This window comes from Prinia subflava, chromosome 1, assembly GCF_021018805.1.
Source record: "Prinia subflava isolate CZ2003 ecotype Zambia chromosome 1, Cam_Psub_1.2, whole genome shotgun sequence".
NCBI classification, from domain to species: Eukaryota; Metazoa; Chordata; class Aves; order Passeriformes; family Cisticolidae; genus Prinia; species Prinia subflava.
In genome coordinates, this window is record NC_086247.1 from 31,554,163 (window position 1) to 31,572,000 (window position 17,838).

The following is a 17,838-nucleotide window of genomic DNA, read 5'->3' on the forward strand; positions in this document are numbered from 1 at the left end:
ATTCTGATGAGCCACAGAAACTGCTTTTTGTAAAGGGTAGAAAAGTTATGGGCCTGTAGAATAATTATTTGCAGGCTCTTTTTAACTCCTATGTTAATGCAGTTGTCTATTCTTCCATTAAAATTGTCTTTTGCTTCATTAAAGTGTATGACTGAAGTGTGAATGTAGCTGAATCCTGAAAAATCCCAAGAGTCATAAAAAGGATAGATATAAATCAGCTGTTGACTCTCCCTTCATGGATAAGATCTGAAGAAGAAGGAGCATTAAATGAAGCCACTAGCTGGAGGTCCTTGTATGGAGAAATGTATGTACATTCACTTCACTGACCTCTTAACAAAGTTTTGTGACTTCTGTGCTTCAATCTCCAGGTTATCCATACCTCAGGTAGCTGTTTATCGTCACCTACATCTGCTGTAGAGTAGATATGGCTCAAGAATTGTTTTTTTATCTGAAAATCTGGTAAAAATAGGCATATGACAAAACCAACCGAAAATATATATGTGTTAAGGGAGATATTATCTTTCCTTATTGAGGGGAGCTTATGTACAGCAGCCCTCATTTCTTCACCTGACCACTAGATTTTATTTCATAGGGAGAGTATGCTACTAGTCTTACTCCATCAATTCATCATGACCTAGGACATCCAGAGGCAGTCTTAAATTGTTAAGTAAAGATTTAATTCACTTTAATTCCACAAAGAAGACTGAGCATATACATGGTTGTTCTGTGCTTTCCTTCTTAAAAGACAGAGTATAAAATATCTTAAAACACCTCTGAGCCATTTACTCAATCCAGAAGAAATTCTGAAGGAAGCAAAAGGAAACCTGCCTTGAGAAGCTGTGCTGGTCATGTTCCAGCCTCCAGCACATGTAAATAGAAATAACCTCACTGTCAGGAGAACACAGGCAGTGAGGCTGTTATGTTTAATCCTTTTGAATAAGCTATTTAAAGAGGGCCAAAGGATCATAAAAACAATTAGAGACTGTTTACCCGTTGGTTAGTGAAATCTTTGGATCTGTGAGTTTTGCTGTAATAGGAGAGAAGGGAGTGGCCATTTCTACCACCAAAGACTGCTAGCTTCTCTGCTGGATGTAAAGAATCACTTTTTAAAACATATATTCCAAATATGAATATTGTCTGAGCAAAGCATTTTCAGAAGTTTTCTTTGGATATTTTGAAAATGCATGATCCAAAAAAAATAGTTATTTTGGAATTATGTTTTCTCTTCAACAGCTTAGATGCATCTATGAATATGATCATTCTAAAGGTGTGTGTTTCTGCTGGGAGTGAATCTGTTGGCTCCAGGTTTATGTGGGGAGATGAGGTGTTGATTCCCACAAATACACCATGAGAAAGAAGTTTTTTATTTTTTTTGTGTGTATGTGAAAGACAGCCTGAATGTATGAGTTTATTATTCAGTGCACAGGACTCAATGCCTCTTGTTTCTGTCTGGGCTTCAAGAGCTCCAAGTTCAGTGCTCTAGCCCGGTGAATGATGCACCATGGTCATGGTCCATGTGCCATGGTCACTGTAGATGCCAGGGCAGGGGGATGTTCTCCACCTTGTAAGAGGGTGAGCTGTCCCAAAAGTGCTCCTGGCAGGCTGTGGTAAATTACCAGACCTGCTACGGATTTGCCTTCAGTCAGCCAGGACTTGATCAGGCTTCTGGAGGACATGAGCTAAGGCACTTGCTTATCCTGCACGAGGCTGGAGCAAGGCTTAGCAACAGAACAATGCCTGGGGTGAGGGAAGCCTCACAGCCAAGACCCTCATAAAGCCCTATTTGCATATTAACTTTCATACTCCTGAGAATGCAAATGAAAAAAGAACATGCCTTACATGTATGACAACAGTCACCAAACCCCACCTATAACAAGCAGTTCTTCCACCCCTTTGCGAAGGGACAAAAATTATTGGATAAGGAGAGGGGTTTGGGAGCAAAACAAAGAAAATATTAAATTGTGTTATCTTTTTGACAGCTATACTTAAGCAAATACAATATAAATTGATTATCTATCTACTTGTCAACCAGTCCTATTCAGCCTTAGTTCTTTTTCCTTTATAAGTCTGAAAATGAAAAAGATACTAGAAAAGATATGTGAAAGAATCATATTAAATTGCTTAAAAAATTTAGGCCAGGAAAATGCTGAAAATTTTCATTTAAAACTCTGGGAAAAAAACAAAAAAAAACCCCTTGCCTTTTCCAAAACAGATGAAAGTACCTTGAAATACCTCAAAGGTTTCCTCCTTGACCTGGGGAATATTTGACTCCTTCAATTCTTCTCAGGAATGTTTAGGCATTTACTGGGTTCAGTAAAAATAATGTTCAAAAATCTTACTAAACAATTTCTTAGAAAATGTGAGCATGCTGAATAGGATGTTTTTTTCCCAGAAGTCTTCCCATTTACCTCATTTAACCACATTATTTTGCTGTCTTCTACTGATGCCAATTGGATTGACCTATCTTAAAAGGCAGGCCTAATTATTGTTTAACTGCAAAGAAGTGTTTGAACAAGAAAAAAGATAAGACTATTGTAATGCTTATATTGTTTTACTTTTAAGGGGTGGGGATGTGGATGGGTGTGTCTTTCTGTAACATTTATAGAGTTGTCATTAGTCAGGAAATTAATTTTATAGCAGATAAACTCTTTAAGGAATATATTAGAGTAGGGATTATATGTAGATAGTTAAGATGTAATAGGGATAAACTTAAGCTCTGTTATTCAGCTTTTCTGTCAGGAATAAAGTTTCTTCACTTTTTCAGGCACAATACTCAAAATTAAAGCAGAGTCAAAGTGAACCCCACAAAACATTCACAGATGAAATTTTTGAAACAGACATCAAAACACAGTAGAACTCAAGGGATAGACGATATGTTTATTTCCATACTTTCCCCACCTGCATCCAGTAATTTAAAGACAACTCAAGTCTAGGGAAACCTAGAGTTGAGGTAAATGTTAAAATTAAATGTAACTCTTTGCTGAGCAAAATTTAGGAGGCACTCAGTCTCCATGAGTTTGAGAGTCATTACCAGATACCAGTGTTGTTCCCAGTTGACATTTGTTGGTGAAGAATATGTAAATCTAGCTTGTCTAGATAAGAAGTGATTTAGGTAGAATACTCAAAAAATTAAAATTGCAAGACAGAATAAAATAAAAGGAACTGAGAAATCTCTTACTGTTATCTTGAGAGAAGGATGACTATGACTTCTGCAAGGCTCAGGGATACTGACCTAATAGAGGACAAATATAAATATGTCTGTAAATATTTTCATAATGATATTTTCATGTATTCTTTTCTTCAGAAAGAAAACAGAAATGAGATGTCCTGTGTCTGCTCTGAGGGAAGTTCATGAAAAAAACGAAGTTTGTGTTTGGTTTTTAGAAAACTTTTCTCTTACTTTAAGCAATGCAATAAAAACCTAAATAAATAAGCATATAAACAAACCCCACTGTTTTTACTGTGCTTTCTAGCTTTGATGTCTTTGTAAATTCGAAAGACCAGTGTTGCTTGTCTTAACTGGAAGTGAGACTATTCAAGGATGCCCCACTTTCCCATTCTCCTGGGATTTCTTCAGCTGACCTTTTCCTTGACTTTCTTATATAACAATTTCAGATGTAAGCTTTTCCCTTGCATTTCCTACAATGCCATCACAATTTGGAGGGGTGGGAGGTCGGTGGTCCCACTTGATGGGGAGTTCATCTCCTTTCATGGATGACATTGATACAGAATCACTAATTTGAAGTTGCTTTGTTTATTAGCTTGAATTTTTAAGAACACTCAATGCACTTTCTGCCCAATAGATGGCAGAGAAGGACTGAAAAAGCCACCAGCTTTGTTCATAATTTTATTTTTAAATGTCTTCTGCAATGAAAATAACCAGCTAATGCATTACAGCCTAATACTTCCACTAAAGAGCAGGAAGAATTTTAAATTCCCTCTAAATTCAGACCTGATTTTTCATGGAAACTGAAATTTTCATGTGCATTATAATCCAGACTTTGCTTGCTGATTTTTTGTGATTATTTCTGCTTCTGTTCCTTCTTTCTTAGCTCTTAAAATACTTTCTTAACATTCACAAAAGTCTATTCCTCTTTTTGAATTAGATTTCAATCATTTTTGACAAGGTGATGATAAATTCCAGTGCTTATCTCTTGATTAAAATGGCATAATCTCTTCCATGTCTCCAGGATAGCGGCCAGTTGAATCTAAGGATATACAGAAGACCTTTCTTTGTTCACACTTATGATAAATACAGAATATTTTACTGAATTACTCGAAGCTTTTGTATCAACTTCATTTAAAGAGTAGGCTTTGCAGCAATCAAGAGAAGGAGTTGTGTTTGGAGTTTAGAGGAGGGAAGTTGTTTTCCATCATACGTAATATTCCAAGTTTCATTGCACAGCAGTAGGATTTCTCAGAAAACCTTAGAGCAAAAATTTCACAGAAATTTCATTGGATTGTTCGTAAGGGCCTTGCTGTCTTTTCACCATGAGGCTTCAAGCTAAAACTGGTAATTTATTTGAACTTCAGAAAAGTGTGAGCTACAAAAAATGGCAATGTCCTACTTTATGATTGTTCTTTCAGTCTAGAAAGATCTTCAAAGAAATGTACCTGCAAAGCAACATTTGCTATTTAAAAACTACTTGAAAGGACAGGAGGTGTGAATTATTTACAAAAGGATGCACACGACATCTGATAGACATAAAAATTACACATCCATTGAGATTTATATTTCATAAGACATGTCTTTCCCTCGCCTTCCATTGAAAAAAATGCTTCCTTAATAAAGAGTTTGTATTTATAATTCCACTTACCGAGAGAATTTCTTTATAGCTTCTTGCTAAGAGTATGGAACTTCTCTAAGGTTTAGAGATTTTGTCCACACTTTTTCAGGTGGTTGGCCAACTTTATAAGATGATGTGCATACACAAAAGAGATCTTGAGAACACCGGTATCAGACAGAGAAAGAAGCAAAGAGAAGATAGTATGGAAAATACCAATGAAGGTTCTTAAGCAATGATTCTGCCTGTCAGATGATGAAATTCTTTGCTAAAGATTTCTACCTAACTAATTGCACTGGTTGACCTCTGTTGTTCCCATAAGCAATAAATTTAACACCTGTCTTGTGACATGGAATGCTTCAAAGCAAACTCTAAGCAAAGATGTTGGGTGTTTGACACTGGTGGTAGGTTTCACTGCTGCCTTTCTAGCAGTAAAAGCCCAAAATACCCCAAAATACAGGCCTGCCATTTTGTGCTCCCTGCAGTGAAGCAGCTATTCCACACAGTCCATAAAGGGTGCAGTTTGCAAAAGAGATTCAAGTTTTCTGCTTTAGTAGTAGAAAATTAATAAAATAAAATTGACCTTTTTTTTTCTTTTTTTTTTTTTACCATCAGTTACTATGAAGTAATTTTTTCCTAGCTTCAATACTCATATCATTTTGGCTCACACCTCTTTCCTGTAACAACATTATAATAGCTCAGTGGTTTGGATGGAGATGATACATCTTTAAATATCATGTCAAAAATCAGCCTAAATAGTTCAAAGAACTGTTTTGGCATTGGATCAAAATTCACTCAAAAAATTTAAGCTTGTATTTATACGATAAACTGTGCTAAACAACGTAATTATGGTTCATCATGTCAACTTGAATAAACTTGAAAAGTTTCACTGTTTTTAATGCCATTGTAAAAGTGTACCAAAAGTGAAGAACTGAATACTGTGTATTTTCTGTTGAACCACAAAAGAAGTCTAAGTCCAGATAATATTAAGGGTCTCATTTAAAAACCACAAGCTCCTGAGAATTTAGAGTTAATGCTAAAAATACAGTCTTAGCTTATTTTGTTGCATTTAGGTACTGAAGAGGTGGAACTACCTACGCAGGCCGGGGTTAGTTAAGGATCCTAAACAGAGTTTGAAAATATCCACAGACACAGCATTATATGTCGCCAGTCCCATTTACGGATACTGCTATATTAATGACACAATATTTGTTTTAGAGGCCACCAAATATCTTTGCCAGATTAAACATTTGTAATCTGGATCCAACTTTAATATACTCTTTCAAATGGGAAAGCCACAAACAGCTATAGGCAACATCAACACAGTCTCCCTCAATCTGTTAATTTGTCAGAATTACAGGCATGGCAGAGCCAATAATAATAAGCACCTTCCATGAGGACATTAATTAGAATGTTAAAATAATGAGACTCCTTGCTATAAACAAATCTCAGTTCAGTGTGTTGGAAGAAAAATCCTACACTATTTCAACAAAAGATTGGCAGTAAACAGATCAGTCCAGAGAAATGAAAGTAGAGTATACACTTCCTTCCCTCCTTTTATGCAAAGATGCTCATGATGTGCAACTTTTGAAAACACTTTTGGCCATCTTCTCTTTTTATGAATTAATTACCTATTACTTATCATTTTAGGCATGTCTGCAGAGTATATCTGCTCATTTAAACATAGAATGCAACTCTCTTAGAAATGTCCACCTCCCTTCTTTAGGCTGAACTAAAGGGATTATCTTGTGTTTTCTCTACAGCCACTGGATTTGCTTTTTCAGTTCCATGGGCTTTTGATGACATGGCAATAAGGAAAATGGAGAAGAAAGAGGAAAAACAGTATGAAATACAACATTAATCTGTAGCAACTACAGCAGTGGAGACCTTTTTCTGGACAAGGGCTGCATTTTGGACTGGTGGACTAGACACAAATATGGGACACCTGGCCATGACACTGAGCTCAATGGTAATACAGCTCATCTTCCGTGGAACTCTTCCTTATTCCCTCCCCTCCAGTCCTTGCACTTGTCTCTTCTGCTCTTAAAGAGGAATTCTTCTGGAAAAGCAAAACAATTTCAGTGAAAAATTGTCTTTGTAAAGACAGGTTAATTGTTGAAAAGTTTGATCAATTGTAAAGTTGAAAAATGGATATGCATTTGGGCTCTGTGCATACTATGGCTGAAGTGCCTGTGTGGCAATATAGCAGTTCTATATATGTCTGGTACCTGCTTCACCAGGTGTAAATATTCAAAAGCCACTGGAACAACCCTCTCACAAAAGACAAAGAGCAAACTAACAGCAGATATTATGCTGTTGTTTTCCATAAAAAAATTGCACTGAGATTGCATAGAAATAAAAGAGAACATCAACCTGTAAGGGGTATTTTGGTTTCAGTCTGCTTACCCAAGATACACTAGCCCAAAATGGAGCCACTGTACATTTTTGATTACTATTTTGTCTTTTCTTTTTATCTTTGCGTTGCCTGATGTATTGGTTTTGCATATCCTGGATTTTTTGTAGGGAGGGGGTCTGCAGAGTGGCTTCTGTGAGAAGCTGTTCAAAGCTTCTTCCATATCCAGCAGAGCTAATCCCTGGTGGCTCCATACGTGGACATTCCACTGGCCAAGGCAATGAAATACAAACAAAAAGTTGGTGCACAGTTTTAATTGTGGCCAGAGGAGAGTGGAGTGAGAATGTGTGAGAGGAACAAGTGTGCAGACACCAAGGTCAGTGCAGAAGGAGGAGGAGGAGGTGCTCCAGGCACTAGAGCTGGGATTCCTCTGCAGCCCATGGTGCTGGCCATGATGAAGCAGCTGTGCCCCTGCAGCCCTTGGAGATCCATGGGGATGCAGAGATCCGCCTGCAGCCTTTGGAGGAGCCCCATGCTGGAGCAGATGGATGCCCAAGAGAAGGTCATGACCCTGTGGGAAACCCATGGAGAGACAGGCCCTGCTCCTGTACTGGAGCAGCCTGTCCCTGAAGGACTGCACCCCACGGAACAGTGACCCACGCTGCAGCAGTTTGGGGATGGACTGTTGCCCATGGGATGGACTCACGTTGCAGCAGGTTACAGGGAGCTGTTGTTCATGAAATGGACTCACATTGGAGAAGTTCATGGAGAACTGCCCCCCATAGGAGGGACCCCACAGTGGAGCAGGGAAAGGGCTCCTCTCCCTGAGCAGCAGGAGAAGTCACAGGTGATGAAATTGCCATAACCCCCATGCTCTGTCTCCTTGTGTCGCTGGGATGGGAGATAGCACTGAAAGGAGGGAGGGGTGGGGGTGAGGTGTTTTTTAAGGGCTTAACTTATTTCTCATTATCCTGCTCTAATTTTATTTGTAATAAATTCATTTCATATCTCTTAGTGAAGCCTATTTTGCCCATGGTCATATTTGATGAGCGATCTCTCCCATGAGCCCTTTGTTATACTGTCTCTCCTCCTCCCCATTGCAGAGGGGAGTGAGTGAGCAGCTTTGGTAGGTGCCCAGCATTAGGCCAGCATCAACCCACAACAGCTGATAATACAGTCATTAATATTCTTAGACTGCACATATTGAAAATTAGGGGCATGGTTTGGTGGTACCCTTGGCAGTGTGGGGTTCACAGTTGCACTGGATGATCTTACGGATCTTCTCCAACCTAAATTGTTCTGTGATCCTCATAATCCTGTCAGTCAGAGATGGCTAGAGAGAACAAAGAGGTGGGAGGCTGCAATGGATTAAGATGGTTGAACGGATGGATAAATAAGCAGAAAATGGATTGGAGAAGGGGTTGGTGGGACAGGATGCTAGGAAATAAAGACTGAAGCTTGACAAGTGCAGCATTTTTTAACATATTGAGAAAGAGCAAGGAAGAAGTCAACAAGGAGAGAGAAAGCCTACTTGCAGGGCACAAGTGAAGCATTAATGCTGCCATATTTAGCCCACATACAGAAATCTGGGGAAACTATGCAATGTAATGTCACACAAAATAGCTGCAAACATAGTGAAGCATTTTCAGATTTGTTTGGGAAAAAACTGAACAGTGATAGTTTGCCTGTCTCTAAATTAAGAAAAACAATGCCTATATCTGCAAAATCAGAGTTTTGGGCTGCTCTGATTAAGAGCTTTGTGACTGGGGCTCATGTCTTACAGAACAGGGTGCCCTGTATTGCATTGGGGTTTTAAATCATAATTACAGTGGTTAATTTTTTTCATGATTTGATGTTAAAATAAACTTGCAGTCCACTTCCTTATCTTTTAGACAGTGTACGATCCATAAATCCTCCCTTTTCTGCCTCACTCTGTAACATTTGTCTAAGGATGCCTGTGTTCTGTCAGGTCTCCAGAAGGCATTGAACATGCTCCAACACTGAATGTGCTCCAAGAGGGCAACTGAGTCCAGCAACTCGGAGCTGGCATTCCCAGATGTGGGGACACTCTGTGAGTGATGGTATAATTATTTGCCTCCATTTTCAAACTACAGCTTCCTGAACTGCTCCAGGCTGCATGATGAAATGGAGCACCTGGAAGTGCTCAGGATAGGCAGGTGCCTGAACAATACAAATCTAAACACTGTAAATGGGGAGTAGCAGTTAAGCACTTTTAGAAGTAAGGGTGGATTTAGACACATCAAGATGGAGAGACCTGACTTCCTAATACTGAAGAGAGATTTACTTCCTTCCTTACTCCCTTACTTTTCTCCTTGAATCATGTACATTGGGTAAGATAGGAAGTGATCAGCTCAATAGGCAGCAGACAAACCACTGGGATAATTACCTGCATTCAAATATTGAAGTATGCAAACCCTAATAAGGTTCTTTTCAGTATGGGAGTCAGTGCTGCTAAAATGATGGCTCCTGCCTAAAAGTCCAGCTTGTAATCAGAGGAGCTACAAACAGGATTCCCTAATACAACTTCTTAACCTTAAATTGAACAAAATTTCTGCAAAATTGAGCTTTTTCTATTTAAGACAATGTTAGAGGCCTATTTGTGTAGTTTGCTAGAAAGCAGTGGTTTGGAAAAAATCCTGTATGTGGAAGTCACTTAGTAGTGAACTCATTAAAGCTGTTCAGATTTGTCTTTTTGGAGTTGAGGCATGTTCTTATTGTGTAAAATAGTCTGCAAGCACACAGTCCAAAATATGTTGACACTGAAGTACCTGGACCTTTTGTTTTGCTGCTTGGTTACTTTACTGTACTGTGGTTACTTTATTAATGGATCCATACCACTTGCAATATATGCACCTTGAAAGATCATAGCTGAAGGGAGTGACATGGAATTATAAAATAAGTTTTGAGTGCTGTTATTAATATCTCTTCCAGAACATGTTTGAAGGAAGGTACTCTTTAAAATCTTGGTAGATTGGGAAATAAACCAACTAGTTTGCATCACATTTTTTTTTACTTTTTCAGGAGCTCAGATAGCTCCAGGAAGATTTGCAAAATCAAACTCTGTTAAAGTGCTTTGAGCTCCAACACATATATTTGCATCCAGTGGTTAAAAATGCATATTGAAAAGTATTCTTAGAGGAATCTCTAAGGAAAAAAAGGCCTCAAAATCTGTCTTCTTTCCTCATCCATGAAAGAAGCTGGTTAGTGTTCTCACATATGCCAGGCCATTTTTAACCAACATTTGTATATGTGCAGCCAGCAATTACAGAAAGCTGCAGGACGTCAGAGACACATAAGAAAACCTCTGCCTCCTCTAGTAAAGTAGAAATGGACTCCAACAAACAAGTATTTATTCAGATCTGTGAGTCACAAATGTTTTAACTTCAGGTTGCAGCTTCATCTTCAAGCCTACAAAGTTCATCCAGTTCACATTTGCCAACTGCAGCACTGCTGCTCTTTAGCTTTGCTCCAAAAGCAGACCCTCTACGACTTGATTCTATGTCTCTTTTAGGTAAAGAATCATTTATGTAGAGAATTTGGTGATGTACATTTAAGAACGTAGTTAATTTTTCCACTATATAATATAAGGAAAAAGAGCAAGATTTCACCTGTTTGTTATGTCTGTGCCTGATCTGAATTTGACATATTCTTGTACTCAGGGACTGATCCAACACCTACTGAAGTTAGTGGAAGGATTGTGTTCTTTTTCCATAATAGATGCTCGCAAATTACTTTTTTTGTGATGTGCTAATGTAAAAGTTTCTCTTGTGTTCATTAACAAACAAGAAAATTACTATATATAGAAACAAAATACTGAAAATGTGACAAAATTTTAAATTCATAAGCCCCATCTTTTCCAAGGCAATATACACACTCTTCAAACAATTAGTCATTTAAGATACTCAGATAGTTCAGAAGACATGACTGTGTTCACAGGGTATAATTTTTGGTGATGTGGTATGAGAGTTGCTGTCTACGGGGTGTAATGGTCTGTGACCACAGACAAACTGACCCCAGGATCATCAGCCAGCCACAAACACAACTCTGGGATTTAAATGTGGCTTCCAAAACCACAGACCTCCACCCTGTGAGCTAAAACAGCAGCTCTACTAGATCAGCTAACAGGTCTGATGAGCAAATACACAAGGCAATGCATCATGTTTTCACTGCAGCACACTTGTACTTCAGTGATCACATCATTAACAGGTAACAGAAGGTTCAGCAAAATAAAAGATCTTCTCACACAGATCTATATTTGACAGCAGCCTTGGGATATGCTTGGTTCCATTTGAAATAGATGAGTATTCTTCTTGGCTAATGGCTCCTCTGGAGTTTCTTCTCAGCCCTGCCTAATTCATAATGGTTCAGTGTTTTCTGCCTCTGTAACTAGAGGTGGAGTGCTGTGATAGAGCCAAATAAACAGGAAGTAATGGTTGTACAGTAGAAAATTAAAGATTCAAAAGGCAAAGCAGCAAGTCTGCTAAATCCATGACTCTTATCTGATGGAAGGAGAAGGAGAAGGAGAAGGAAGGAGAAGGAGAAGGAGAAGGAGAAGGAGAAGAGAAGGAGAAGGAGAAGGAGAAGGAGAAGGAGAAGGAGAAGGAGAAGGAGAAGGAGAAGGAGAAGGAGAAGGAGAAGGAGAAGGAGAAGGAGAAGGAGAAGGAGAAGGAGAAGGAGAAGGAGAAGGAGAAGGAGAAGGAGAAGGAGAAGGAGAAGGAGAAGGAGAAGGAGAAGGAGAAGGAGAAGGAGAAGGAGAAGGAGAAGGAGAAGGAGAAGGAGAAAAAGAATGGGAAGTAGAAGAAGAAGAAGAAGAAGAAGAAGAAGAAGAAGAAGAAGAAGAAGAAGAAGAAGAAGAAGAAGAAGAAGAAGAAGAAGAAGAAGAAGAAGAAGAAGAAGAAGAAGAAGAAGAAGAAGAAGAAGAAGAAGGAGAAGAAGGAGAAGAAGGAGAAGAAGAATGTTGGAGTCTATGTTCTCATGGATCTTCTACAGAAAATGAAAAATAGAGAAATTGAGCTAAAACTTTTGGAAAAATTAAAGTATATAAAGCCACACACATGAAGTAGAAATTTAAGCCTTAAACTTTTTCAAAGTGCCCAACTGCTAAGGTAGAGGTAACAAGCTTTAGGCCTTGCGATAGAGTGAAGACATAACAAAAATAGGGAAGAAGAAGAAGAAGAAGAAGAAGAAGAAGAAGAAGAAGAAGAAGAAGAAGAAGAAGAAGAAGAAGAAGAAGAAGAAGAAGAAGAAGAAGAAGAAGAAGAAGAAGAAGAAGAAGAAGAAGAAGAAGAAGAAGAAGAAGAAGAAGAAGAAGAAGGAGAAGAAGGAGAAGAAGGAGAAGAAGGAGAAGAAGAATGTTGGAGTCTATGTTCTCATGGATCTTCTACAGAAAATGAAAAATAGAGAAATTGAGCTAAAACTTTTGGAAAAATTAAAGTATATAAAGCCACACACATGAAGTAGAAATTTAAGCCTTAAACTTTTTCAAAGTGCCCAACTGCTAAGGTAGAGGTAACAAGCTTTAGGCCTTGCGATAGAGTGAAGACATAACAAAAATAGGGAAGAAGAAGAAGAAGAAGAAGAAGAAGAAGAAGAAGAAGAAGAAGAAGAAGAAGAAGAAGAAGAAGAAGAAGAAGAAGAAGAAGAAGAAGAAGAAGAAGAAGAAGAAGAAGAAGAAGAAGAAGAAGACCTAAAGAGGGAGAAAGGGTATAATTTTCAATATGTCATACAACATTATCAACTCCAACAAAGAACTCCTCCCCTGACAGGTTTCCATAAGAGAAGATTAAAACTGGAGAAAGCAAAATGCTTCATGTGGGTAGCCTTCATCAGGCACCTTTGTCATGCTTCTCAACTCACTTGTGGAACTGTGACAATAAAGTTACCCAAAGACAATATTTACAAATGTTCAACATCAACATTAAATATGAAGTGAGAAGGAAGGTGAAAAACAAAATATATTTGGTGGAAACTCTGAAAGACTAGAAGCAAATTATGCCATGATACTGCAGAAATGTGACTGCCTGGAAATTTAAAAATATTTTAAAATGCACTCACATTCTCCCTTGATATTTACATTAAAAACTCTAATCCCAAACTATTTGGAATGAGTTTGTTCATCCTGTTCAATTAGCTCTGTGCGAGGCTTTTTAAGAGACACCTATGCTCCTCAGATACATTTTTTCAGAAAGTTTTTAAGTAATTTCAGTGAAAAACATAAAACCAACAAGTAACAGCCAGATCTTCAATGGATATAAAATCTGAATTCTATTAATCCTGTCATTATAGATCAGAAGAAATACTGTTAAGAAAATAAAAACAACTCTATTTTTTTTTCTCCAGTATGCCAGTCTTTTGACTGTCTGTTAAATTGTTATCTGACCATTAGACAGTCAATGGCTACTTAAGCATCTAAATTCCGGTGAAACAATTTCAAGTCAATTCTGGCAATTACAAACCTAGGACTACCAAAATTTATCTTGTTTGGAGCCTGTATTTCCATTGCTACTGTTGCTGTGGCACTGAAACCCTTTTACTGGGTATGTATATATCTGCCTGCAATCTGACAGCAGTAGACTTGAGTTCCTCTCTCATAGCTCAGCTCCTTCAGGGCTCATAAAACGCACATTCCTCCACTTGTCCCAAAATACACTTTGATTTGGTAGATGATCATACTTACCAACACTTGCCCATGTTCCCCCTTCCCACACATTCCCAAGCCAGCTGAAAGAGTAACTCCAGTTTTACTCAACACGCCAGTCATTAAAATAAAGTTCTGGGTGATTTTAGCATGTTTCATCCCTCCTTCACCAGAAGTTTCTTCCCACTCTATAAGCAGCCAGGCTGTGGTATATTCCAGGGTTATCTGTTTGTCACTACAGCAGAGCTTTGCACTAAATTCTTGCATTACCACAGCATCCTAGAGCTGAGGTTTTAATCACCATTCAGGCAGGGGCAGGGACTAGACCTTGAATCCAGTCATCATAAGAAAGATACTGAGAAGTGACATAGATCCCTATTACTAAAACCATATCCTGGTCTGCTGTTTTGGAAAGGACTGATCTGTTCTCATTATCCACATGGATTAAATATCAGCTAGAAAAGTCTTGAGAATTTATAACTTTGCCTCCAGTTTATATTTAGAGTCAAGTTATTTATTCCAGTAACAATAATTTTTTTCTGGCTAATGGAGTTTAAAAGAGCTCTTTTTGCTGATTTGAACCTTTATAAAAATAGTCAAGGTATTAATTTATTTTGGATTTTGTTTTTGAACAAAAGTCTCTACATCAACCACTGGAAAATATGGAATAATATTTTATATACATAGGTTAATATACTTAATGTGTGTAAACTGTAACAAAATAGTTCTGTAAAACATTGGACACAGGAGGAGCAAAGGCAGAAGTATTTTTACATAGAAACATAAGTTTTCATACTGAAATAGTTTGGACCATACTTTGCTTCTGGGTTAGTGGAGGAAATAACAACAAAAACATTCCTTTGGAAGTTTTGAATGACACCTGAGAAGTGCCAGGAATTTGCTACCAAATATATTCAGTATCTTCCGAAATAAATCAATAACATAAAGCTCAAATCAGAAGTCTTTCTCCTTCAGGAATGGCCACTGTCTATTCTTATAAGACCATTAATTGTGCTGAATTCTGCTTTTCTACCTGTTAAGCCACAAAAACATGGCTATAAAACTCTTCACTCATGCCTCTATAACGAGACACAGTAGTTCAGTGCTATGGAAGGTTTGATATCACTGATGGTTTCCTGTTCCTACAAAGAGATTTAGAGTTTTTTCAGTTGATGGAAGGGTTTTTTTTTTTTTCCTTGTAATGAGCATCAAGGTTTTTATGTCTTTCTGCCAGCTCTGGAGAATGAAGCAGCTAAAGATTGATGTCATGTTCTCCAACAGAGGTGCTGGAGTAATATTAAAAGAAGTTGTCTCCTATTCAGCACTATAAATGAAGTTACATGGGGGAACTGCTGGGCCTTTTCCATATCTTGGCTGCCTGGAGTTCCCTCCAGTCTTGTGGTGAGGGCACAAGACAATTGCCAAGGAGCTAATGATCTTGAGTACAAGGGGAGGGGCCAGCAAAAAAAAAAAAAAAAAAAAAAAAAGAAAAGGAAGTGTTCAATTAACACCTATTTAGGTTTTATAATAATTCTCAGACATCATTATACTGTCTGGTGATAGACATATGTGTCTCCTTAACAGCATTATATATATAGCATTATATATATTTATGTATGTTTTGGCAAGAGAGACTGAATGCTAGAATTTTTCATAATGACAGCCTTGCAATTGTTAACTTCACACTACATTCTTGTGATGGCACTTCATTCCAATATTTTCATACTTTTTTTTTCCTACAAATAACTCGGTTGGAAATGCAAGATTGTTTTGAAACCAACTGTTATTTTCTGGTGAAAATAAACATCTCTTTGCATTTCTCAATAGGAGATTTGCTTTGAACTTACTCGTGGTTTTCAAACTATTCCTTCAGAGTGCCTCAGGTCCAAACTTTCTCTGCCTGCAGCTTGATCCTCAAGAAATGGAGCACTTTATGAGCTACAGCAAAAACATGCAGTTTCAGAATCCTACTGCAACTGCTATGGGACAGCACATTTTCCCTACAAATCCACACATGCTCAGATGCAATGACCTCTTCAGAGCTGAGCTAATGCTACAATGTCCCTGTGATGCTCTTACAGTCCCTTGTGCCCTCAACAAGCCACTCAAGTAACAAGCAACCATGAGAGGGAAACTTTCAGGATAAAGTTTAGCGTGAAACACTGATGTCGAAGATAGAAATATCCTTGCTTGCCTTTTTTCACAAAGGTCCTATAATTAGTCAGATGGAATATGATCAGTAAGAATTTAATTTACTCTGCATTCTTAAGGAATTTGGACTCTGAGTAAGCTCTTTTATTCCTTAATATTCTAGGATGGGCTTCTTACCTCTTATGTTAGCATTTCTGGGGGACATTGTTTAGCAGTAACATAGTGGTTTGGGGACAACAGTTGGATTTGTTGATCTTAGAGGTCTTCTCCAACCTTAGTGATTCTATGATTCCTTTCTCAATGGACATTTCAGTTCCTCAACCAGCACAAGGTGTTGCACACTCTCCACGCACCTCCTCAACTGATGGAAACCAAGGCCATAAGTTCTTCTGGCAGGACATTAAAAACCCTGCCATGCCCATACTCAATACAGCACAACTATTCCAGTGAGTGCTCTGTAAATGGGAGCACAGGGTCAAGAGTCCAAGGATGTGAGGTATTCCAGCAGCAATTCCCAAATTATGTGAGGAGAAGAGAAAGAACCAGAAAACTCCATCCCATGGTGGCAAAACAGGTCTAGCAGTAGGCAGCAGCAACACTACACCCTGTTACACTCCTCCTACTTCCTCACTGCCAACCTCAATGTGCTTCCATGCTGCAAGGAGTTGGAGTCAGAGCACTGCTGCTTCAACAAGACCACACTGTCCTCTTTGAGAGTAGCACATCTTTGTCTTTTCACTCACATATGGCCCTTGGCAGGTTAAAGCCTGCCAACCAGCAGTGTTACAGCTGGAGGACACGGAAAGGAAGAGTTCCCACATGCCAACAGAGTGTGGCTGTTTTCTCTTTTGCAGTGTAGAAGGACCTGGAGAGAAGGGCAGAGAAGTACTGTCACTAATTCAACAGAGACAAATGCAGGGTCCTGCCCTTGGTGAGAAATAACCAGTACAGGCCAGGGGCTGATCTGCTGGAAAGCAGCTCTGCAGAGAGGGACCAAGAGTCCTGGTGGACTATAACCTGTCCATGAGCTAGCAGTGTGTCCTTGGGGCCAAGAAGGACAGTGGTATCCCAAGGAGCATTAGTCAGAGCATTGCCAGCAGGGCAAAGGAGGTGATCCTGCCCCTCTACATAGCCCTAGTGACGCTGCATCTGGAGTGCTGTGCCCAGTTCTGGGCTCCTCAGGACCAGAGAGACATGGAACTTCTGGAGTGGTTCAACAAAAAGCAACAAAGATGACTGGGGGACTGGAGTATCTTATAAGGAAAAGTTTCAGGGGTTGGGCCTGTTCAGCCTTGGGAAGAGACAACTGAGAGAGGACCCCATCAATGTCTATGAATATCTGAAAGGATGGTGTCAGGAGGCTGGAGCCAGGCTCTGCTTAGTGATGACAAACAATAGAAAAGAGGCAATGGGCAGAAACTGATGCACAGGAAGTTCCACCTGAATGTGAGGAAGAACTTCTTTACTGTGCAGGTGACCGTGCACTGGAACAGGTTGACCAGAGAAATGGGAGAATGTGCCTCACAGGAGATATTAAAGAACCATCTAGATACCAATCCTGTGCCATGCACTCTAGGATGACCCTGCTTGAGCAGGGAGGTTGGACCAGATGGCCCACTGTGGTCCCCTTCAAACTGACTCAGTCTTTGATTTTGACTTCAAAAGATTGCTGTTTGACAGCATCTTTTAGAAGAATCACTTGGGCTTTTACAGGGGCCTGGCAGACAAATTGTTCCTATAAGGTGTTGACAGGGAATTTCTAACCACACTGTTAAAGCTACTCTCATAACTCTTCTACCATGTTAACAGAATTTCTGGTTTATTTCGTGAAAAATTGTATTGTTCTTGCAGAATAAGTATTAGGGATTTTACAATCGGCTGTTTTTTAGGAT